This window comes from Petaurus breviceps, unplaced genomic scaffold, assembly GCF_028583685.1.
Source record: "Petaurus breviceps papuanus isolate PSGF00001 unplaced genomic scaffold, PetGlider_PUasm1.0 37, whole genome shotgun sequence".
NCBI classification, from domain to species: Eukaryota; Metazoa; Chordata; class Mammalia; order Diprotodontia; family Petauridae; genus Petaurus; species Petaurus breviceps.
In genome coordinates, this window is record NW_027186296.1 from 73,028,845 (window position 1) to 73,038,324 (window position 9,480).

At 40.3% G+C, this 9,480-nt stretch overlaps 1 protein-coding gene and 1 long non-coding RNA gene across 6 annotated transcripts in view; one reads left to right on the forward strand and one right to left on the reverse strand.

The window, feature by feature from the left end:
• The window catches only part of ADAMTSL3 (ADAMTS like 3), a 567,766-nt gene that overhangs the window by 346,188 nt on the left and 212,098 nt on the right, over positions 1 to 9,480 (reverse strand). The window lies entirely within an intron of this gene.
• The window catches only part of LOC138168620 (uncharacterized), a 24,558-nt gene continuing 16,078 nt past the window's right edge, over positions 1,001 to 9,480 (forward strand). Inside the window, exons 1-2 of the long non-coding RNA XR_011170160.1 lie at positions 1,001 to 1,222; positions 2,441 to 2,737. This is a non-coding gene — a long non-coding RNA (uncharacterized lncRNA). The remainder of the gene's footprint in view (positions 1,223 to 2,440; positions 2,738 to 9,480) is intronic.

Below are 9,480 nucleotides of genomic sequence, written 5' to 3' on the forward strand. Positions count from 1 at the left end.
TTCTCCCTTGCTGTGAGGCTACCAGATGTTACTTCTTGCTGCTATCATTGCTCTAGTATTTCTCTGAAGTGCCAGGAAATCAGCAGTATCATCCTTACTAAGATAACCATTGTCTACATTTAGTTGTCCTTGCTTTTCATTTTAATGCTTTGCTTCTAATCTTCTGTGGACTCAGGAACCCAATTTCCAAGCTGGGTAGAGATGTGTGTGACTCTCAATGGGAAGAGGTTCTAAGCAAGGATCTGAAGGTACCCCCAAAAGCCAAGCAGAGGAGCTGTAGAATATGAATTTCATGTTCTCTATTTTAAATGCTCAGATGTCATTTCTCCTTTTTGATTCTGGGCTACACTCAGTATAACTAAAGAAGTCAAGTAGTTAGGGCACACCTTGCTCATTTCCAGAATGTGCCTGATCCTAAAGAGAAATAAAAAGTATTACTTCCTACCACATATAAGGCAAAGTATATAGTGCTGGCAACAGAATAGGCCTTGGGATTATTAATGCTTAACTAGCATCAGTGATCAGCCAAAGGGCATCTCCTTGAGATGGTCTTTGTAGGGGGAGTCCACTTCATTCCACTGGGCACTCTTTAAACTACAGCACATAGCTACTGCTACTTGTTGCCCCCCTCCCTTCAAAGTAAGCTCACTAAGTGTGGACTATTCCATTTTCCCAGAATGCCCTATGCTACCAAAATAAATCCTACTCATCCTTAAAGATGTTGTTCAAATTCTGCCTTATCTGTGAAACCTTTCTGGACCACACAATATTACTATCAAGGAGTCAAAAGAGCCATCAAAAGCCTTGCCTTTGAGAAACTCAAAGAAATCTAAGACAAAGACCCCTGTGACCATAGAGTTTATAATCTAGTTGGAGAGATAAGATAGACACATGAATTTAGTAGTTCAAAGAACTAAAAAGACACAAAGCCAAGTGTTCGCCAAATGAATTATGTAGACAGCGTTACAGATGTTTGGCAGATGATGGCAGAGATACTGTTATAAGAGTTCAGAAGAGAGAGACAATATTCAAACAATAAGAAATGTTTGCTACAACAGAATGGGTCTAGAGAGGGGGACTAGGGGTGGTGAAAAGGCTAGAATCCTTAGCAGACTGACTAAAGGACCTGGAGATGTTTAGCTTCGAGAAAAGAAAACTAAAAGAAGACAAAATAGCATCTCTGGATGTTTGAATGGTTATCGTGCTGAAGCCGGGAGGAGAGGTAAGGAGGCTAAGTAACCTTAAGTGGGATGAAGGTGGGGGTTGGGTTCAGAAAGGAGGGTGTGTTCAGTTTAAAACTCTGGAGGGTTTGAGGAGAATCAGGGTTAAAAGGAGGTCATAGGATTTAGATCATTGTGGATCTTCAAGAAAGAAGTTTTTGAGTGGTTTCTGGCCCCCAGACAAATGTTTAAGCAGGACTTGCATCACACCTTTTACAATTTCCAAGGTAAACTGAAAATAGATGACACAATCAAAATTCATTTTCTACCAAAACAAAATATAGAAACTCTATCAGAAGTGTTTCAACATTACCTAAACAATGACATGTGGAATGGGCATCACTGAAGTCTGCATGAATTTCACTCATTCTGATAACCATTTATCAGAATTTATCATTATATATGGGGTTCTTTTTTCCAAAGGTCCAGTCCACTTTCAGCTTGGGTCCACTGTCATCTCAACACAGCTGTCTCCCATCCTGGAGGGAGCAGAGGTGAACAGGAGGCCAATCCCAGCTGTAGTTCATCTTGGGGCAGGGACTAGCCCACACACCCAGGCTTAAAAGGCCACAGGTGTGTCCACTCATGGAGCCAGACAAATCATAACTCTGTCTAGGTCTAGCTCAGGCCCTCCTTTGACCCGTCCATTACCCCAGTTTTGCTGACCCTTATTTTAACCTCGGACTTTTCTCAGATCCTATTTATAGATTTGTAGATTGGGAAGGATCTAAGAGATTATCTACACAACTTCACCACAACAACATGAATGGTCTTTTGCCTCTGGCTCTTCCTAGGCAATTTGCTCTCTCTCTCTTGCCAACTTCTTTGCGAATTCAGGTTGTCTGATGAGTGACCCTCTTTTCCAGAACCCACAGAGCTAGGACCCATAACATCTCTGCCAGAATAATGAAAAGTTCCCAGTCTCCTTACATCTCTGGCCCTTAACTTCAAGTGGGGCTGGGGGAAGAGAAAATTTGGTATCTGTGATTATCAAGCATTTAACATAAACCATCATGGAGATTCATGGATAATAAATAATAATATTAATTATAATACATCATGATACTATGTTATTATATTAGGGTTACAATTATAATTTATAACTATTGCATTTATTATAGTTATTATAATATCAATTATACTTGTTGTTTTAATGCTTTAATGCTTACAAAGTGTTTTACACGTATTCCCTTATTTGATCCTTTCCAAAACCCTTCGAGGGCATCTAGGTTGATAGAGCACCAGGCCTGGAGTCAGGAAGATTCATCCTCATAAGTTCAAATCCGGCCTCAGACATTTACAAGCTGTGTGACCCTGGGCAAGTCACTTCTACCCTGTTTGCCTCAGTTTCCTCATCTGTAAAATGAACTGGAGAAAGAAAAGGCAAACCAAGCTGGTATCTTTGCCAAATAGAGTCACAAAGAATCTGACTCAACTGAGCAGCAACAGCAACAAAACCCTGTGAAATAGGTGCTACGTTTGTCTCCATTTCGCAGATGAGGAACTGAAGTTGGAAGGTAAGTGATTTGCCATGGATCACACAGGTGGATAATCGTCTGAAATGGGATTCAAACCCAAGGGTCTTCCTGCCTCAACACGCTTTTTACTATACTATCTACACCAAAATGAAGCTAAGATGATTAAATCTCATTTTGTAAATGAGAAAATAGTGGAACAGTAAAATTAACTTAGCCCAAGGCCTGTTTCCCACACAATGTCATACATATATATATATATAAATTGTTTTTATTTTGTTAAGTAAGACTTAGATCTGGAGAGGAGCTAATTCTATAGAGAAATTTTTTTCTGTTTAGGCAGAAAATTGAATTCACAGGGATGTTCAAACCATTTAAGTAACCTTTTGGTAAATCAATGTGGTTTCATGCAAACTGTTATGAGGCAATCTAGGCTCAGCACTATTGCCAATAGTTAAGTAGCTTATTAATTTGGATGTTCCAATGAACAAAGCAGATTTCAACCTACTCACACCCATCTGTCCTCTACTCCTCTTACCTGTCTTCCATAGGTTCATCACAGGTGGAGCACCCAGGATGCCAGAAATACCCTCCCTCCTTTTTCTTGACTTCATAAGAATACCCGTGGAACCCACTGGCTGTCCATTAGTTATCCTTTGCTCTTGTCAAGTGGCCAGCCAGTGTTTTTAATCACTCACATGTTTGATGATGTCCTTTATTATTGTTCAATATGATTCTTACAGCTAGCATGAATGATCCTCATTTTCTTAATGCTAAAATACGACAAACTTAGGCACACAGACCATTACTCATTTGTGGATTTCTCCTTGTTGGGTGCTTTCAACTTCCTGTCTAAAAATTCCTACCTCTCTGTAATATGAAAGCAGACAGCCTACACACCAAAGCTCTTCCCTATATATATCACAAGGCTCTCTTCTCAAACAGCTCAGTTCTCTAGGAGTAACCCAGGACTACTTGCAACAACTCAGGGAGGAGTCATGAAAACCTGGCAAAATCTGGAGACATTCCATCCAGACAGTGCCTCTGGTATGGTCTTCAATACTCCTCCTTCCAACCACAGCCTTAAGACCACGTGCTTGCATTCTCCTATTCCCATAGTTACAGATGTATTCTGCTCCTTTGGACATTCAGTTGTGGTAGCCGTGAGCCCCAAGAAATCCTCTCTTCCCTTGCTACTGTTCTCACACTCACCGAACCCCCCACCCCCAGGTCTTTCAAATTAAGTATTTTTTCTCATTTTTTTTGGCCCAAGGCAATTTAAATAAAGGATTGCTGCCTTTTTTAGCATTAATGGCTGGTTTGCTTCTTCTGTGGAAATTTCTAAGTGTTCTCCCCAACCCCCCCCCCCCAAAAAGCTACAAGAGACTAATGCATGTATATTGTATATTTTTAGGATTATTGTCAAGAATTTTATTTTCATTATATAGTTCAATTTTTACTAGATCTGTATATGCATTACTGAGTTAATAGTTCCCCTTATTTTCCATGTACTTGGCAGTGGTGCTTCAGCTGGATTGGTATGTTCATTATTGAGCTGAGAATTCCTTAAAGTCTATGTGATAATTCTTTTGGGAGAGGGTAGAAAGCAGTCTGGACCAGTGATTTTTTTAGGGGAGAGAATTCCTGGTATGAAAACTCTTTTTACCAATATAGATCTATAACTCATCTGTCACATATGGTCTTAAAAGACTTGGTTAGGACACTGGTTAAGTAACCTTCTATGGTCACATTGTTTAACTTCAGTCTTCCTGACTTCAGGGTATACCAACTCTATCCACAGTGTTTCTCTATGTGATGATATCCCACAGAAAATCTCTCTTTCTATAGTAAAACTATCGGTATTTTGCAGGGTTCGCCTTTATATGTACATTTTTAAATTTTTTTTTTATTTTATTTTTTGCTTTTTGGAAGGCAATTGGGGTTAAGTGACTTGCCCAAAGTCACATGGCTAGTTTTTGTGTTAAGTGTCTGAAGCTGGATTTGAACTCAGGACCTCCTGATTCCAGGACCAGTGCTCTATTCACTGTACCATCTAGCCACCCCTATAGGTACATTTTTACCAAGGCCTAAATAGATCTCAAGAGTCCTGGCCAACAGCAGCTGGAGAGTGATTTCCTGGTGGGAATCAGGCTCTTCTAGCTAATATTTAACAAAAGACTATTGGATTTAAGTCAGGTGCCCATATCAGTTGTTATTATCATCATCAATCCTGGCTAAATAAATCATTAATAATCTTGGCTTAAATAAGTCATTTAACCTTTTCAGGAGTTCGTTTCCTCACCTGTAAAATATGTTGTTTGCCTCAGGAATACTGGATTATAAAGAATTTCAAAATCAAAATTATGTTTTCTTACTTACATATAACTGACTCCCAATAATTTAAGAATCATTAATTTAGGGAATGTCAAAAAACCAGTTGTTTGAAAGTAACAAACAGTTGTTTTGTATGTACATAGAATATATGTAGTTACATAGAAACGTATATGTTGTTACTGCTGTTGTTCAGTCCTGTCCGATTGTTTGTGACTTCATTTGGGGTTTTCTTGGCAAAGATATTGGAGTGGTTTGTCTTTTCCTTCTCCAGCTCGTTTTACAGATGAGAAAACTGAGGCAAACAAGGTTAAGTGACTTGCCCAAGGTCACATAGCTAGCTAGTGTCTGAGGCTAGATTTGAACTCAGAAAGATGAGTCTTCCCAATTGCAAGCCCAGCACTGTGCCACCTAGCAAATGTATGTTTCCCTAAAAGACTATTTAACAGAAAACTCACACAAGGCAAGCACGTGAAGGTCAGAATGAGCAATGCAGGGACACTCAAGGTTTCTCTGAAGAACTCTGGCACTGATTGTGAGACATGGGAGACACTGGCACTAGACCACCTAGCCTGGTGTACTTGCATCAAAGAAGGTGCTATGCTCTGTGAGCAAAGCAGAATTGCAGTAATTCAAAAGAACAAAAGACACATTTGAGGTGCAAGTTTTAGGGACATCTCCACTCCAAATGTTCATATGGACTATTTGTGCCTGACCTGTGGTAGAGCCTTCTGAGCTGGTATCAGTCGGATGGGCCTTTGTCAGACACACTGTACCTTGACCCCAACATAGTGACATCATTTTGGTCCTCTGAGAATGAAGGACAACCAACCATATACACAGGTCTCCCTCCCATTTGCACTCTTGGCAGAGATACTGATCTAAATCTAGGTTGAAAACAATCACTAGTTCACTATAATTGTATAACCCAAGGATTGGGGCCAGAGAACAAAAATTCAAACATTTACTGAGTGCTTATGTTGTGCAATAAATGTGCTGTGCTTGGAGCTGGAGGAGCTATCGCTATCAAGATAAGTAAGACACAATCCCTGGACTCCAGAAGCTTGAAATCTAGAGAGATAAGACTTATGCAGATAAATATTAAAATACAAATGAAAAAGTTAGTAAATGTACAATGGGAATACCAAATGCTCTGTAATCAGAAGAAAAGACTTCCAGACTTAGTAGGGAATGAGGAAATCAAGTGAGACTTCAAAGGACAGGTGACATTTAAGGTGAGTTTCAAGGGATGAGTAGGAATTCACTCTTTGTGAGTCCACTTAGTATTTACTTTGTATGGAAACAAGCAATTGTTCACCTTCTTAATGGAGATTGATAAGTGATATAATTTGATTTCTGGAAAGAACTTGGTTTTTATAATCTCAATTAACTTTTATAAACATTTAAATATAATCTCAATATAACTTTTATAAACATTTAAATAGCTTTTGAGAACTGTGGCAATATGTTCTACAGGAAAGGTTATTGTTTCTAAATATAAAACTTGAATACTTACTAGCTCTCCAGCCTTGAGCAATCTATTTAATACTTTGATGTAATTTGCTTTCTTACCTGAAGAATGGGTTCAACTAGATGGCCTCTACAATCCCTTCTAACTCTATATGTTAAAGTCCTTAAATACTTTTTTTTCCCCAATCACAAAGTGATCTCATTACATAGATGTCAAGTCAGTGAATAAATATTTCTAAAGTTCCTTCTACAGGCCAGGCAATGTACTAAGTGCTGGGAATACCAAACACAAACAAAAAGGGACAAGAAAATAAGCACACATTTGCAAATTTACCCCAGATAGAAAAAAGGCAGAGGTGATGAGAGGATACCAGTACACAGGGAACAGAAATGTGGAGATGAGAAACTAGGGGCCACATTTAGGGGACAGGGAGTCATCCATCAAGCACATGAGTAAAAAGTGGGGGAGACAAAGGTTGGATAAGATGTTTGCTTGGTCTATTCTACATTTTCTAGAACCTCTTTATCTGATCTGAGTCTGTACTGGCAATTTTCACAGTCGCTAAATTCAATCCTTTAAAAAAAAATCTTAGAATTTCTGTGGGTCAACTTTCCACATTAATTCCAAAGCAAATATAATGAGGACACTAAACAATATTAGAAGAGATTTGTACTCCTCGTTCTGGGGCCTGGGTGGAGGGGGGGCATCCCTAGCCAAATCTCATTTACTGATCCGTGTCACCTTTGACCTGGCCTAAGAAAGAACAAACAATTTTCTAAGCTCAAATTCGGGTCTTCTTTCCATCCAAGGAAAGGAAATTGGTTATTCTTTCTGTTGTAAGAGCACAAGCTGTACTGAAAATGTAAATCCTCCTTTGTACTAATGGTAGAGTGATACCCACAAACAGAGAACACAGTCCAGAAGGAACCAAAATCATGTGATTCTAGTCAAAATACATCATAAGAGATGGTCACACACACACACACACACACACACACACACACACACACACAGGACTAGACTGGCTATGAGAAGATCTGGGTTCTAAGACTTGCCCTGCATAATTAGCGGTCACTGTGGTCAAAATTCCCCAACTCTCCCCTGACCATGAATGCGAAGTAGCTCCCCTGACCATGAATGAGAAGTAGCTCCCCTTATATAAATGAATATCTTTATCCTTCCCTTTTGCTTTCTTCCAGCATATTATCTTGATTGTACCTATGAGAATTACTTCTAGGCCTAAATACACATTAATGTGACTCCACTTAGCAGAGACTCTTGGTCTCAGGGGAGTATTCAAAGTGGTTTTTCTTGCATACTGAGAAGTTATGCCTCAGTTTTCACTAGTGTCATTCTTGGATATATCTGGTTAGGAAAGAAGTGTCATAAATGCTAAGGGGACTGGACAGGGAACCAGGAGACCTGGGATTCTTGCTTTAAAAGTGCTACTTTGTGGCTGCTGAGTCCATGGCTTTTCTCCTTCAGTTCTTGTTTCCTCTGCTTCAAAATAAAATGGCTCAATGGATGATCTTCAAATTCTCCTCTGACTCTGACATTCTAAAATCATTTCTTTAAATGCCGACTTAACTCTTTCTCCCCTTGCCCCAAGAATACTGGCTTAAAGAAAAAAAGATAAGGCAATGAAAGCTTCATAAAATAATCATACTAGATTAAATCATGGCTGGATAAAAGCCAGATACATTAAATGAACAAAAAGAATGTATCCAAGCTCAAAGTTTCAAAATTTACAGATTTACCTTGTTCATTATTGATACTGGATTATGAACACTGCAGCTACAAAGCCCCATGGTTAATAATCTACTTTGTTGGGGCAGAGTCAAGATGGCGGAGTAGAAGAAGGACCTCCGCTGGGCTCCAGCTTCCACCTTCCCCAATCCATGTAAAAAGGGGACTCTAAAAAAACTTTGGAGCTGCAGAACCCACAAAATGACACAGAGAAGCTAATCTCCCACTGAAGACAGCCTGGCAGGCCAGAAGGAATCAGCCATCACAGCACTCTGGGAGCCTAGCCCAGCTCCACAATGAGGCTTTAGCCCCAGGGCAGGCCTGACCAGCCACCAGCCAGAGGGACTCCAGATCAGCAGCAGCTATGGACGTTTCCAGAATTATCAGCACATAGACGCAAAGGACAAAGTGAGAGGTCAGTGCAGTCTGGACTTTGAGACTCAGTAAGTGGGAGTGCATGGCTTTTGTCCCTGGGGCAAGAAGCTTCTGAGATGCCTGGCACAGCCAGCCAGCGCCACATGGGCAGCTTCAGCTCCTGGCCTGCAGAGTGTAGGGGGACCAAGCACCAGTCTGAAGGGTAATCGCTCTTGCTTTAACCTGCTTGGATCTGGACTGCAGTCTAGGGTGGAGGTCCTGGGGTGTGTATCTAGCTTGCCAGAGCTTGTGGAAACCTCAGACAGGGCACCCATCTAATACCCCTGGCAGCTGAGAAAACCCCAGCATTTGGGACGAAAGCTCCCCTGTCTGGTGGCAGAGTCCTACTGGGGCAAAAAGCCCAGGGGACAAGTGACTGAGGGGCAACATGACCAGGCAAAGGAAACAAAGCAGACAGAAGATTTCAACATTAGACTCCTATTTTGGGGACAAAAAGGAGCAAAGCATGGAACAGGAGGAAGAAAGTGAAGTCAGAACTACTGCACCAAAATCTTCAAAGAAAAATACGAGCTGGTTACAGGCCACAGAAGACCTTAAGAAGCAGATAAGAGAAGTGGAGGAAAAATTGGGAAGAGAAAAGAGAACAATGCAAGAAAATTACGAAATGACACTCAGCCTGACTGAGGAAAATAATATCTTAAAAGATAGACTAACTCAAAAGAGGCTCAAAAAGGCAATGAGGAGAAGAATCATTGGTTTAGAATTAGATTGGAGCAAACGGAAGCTAATGACTTTATGAGAAATCAAGATGCTGTAACAGATCCAAACAAATGAAAGAATAGAAGGCAATGTGAAATATCTC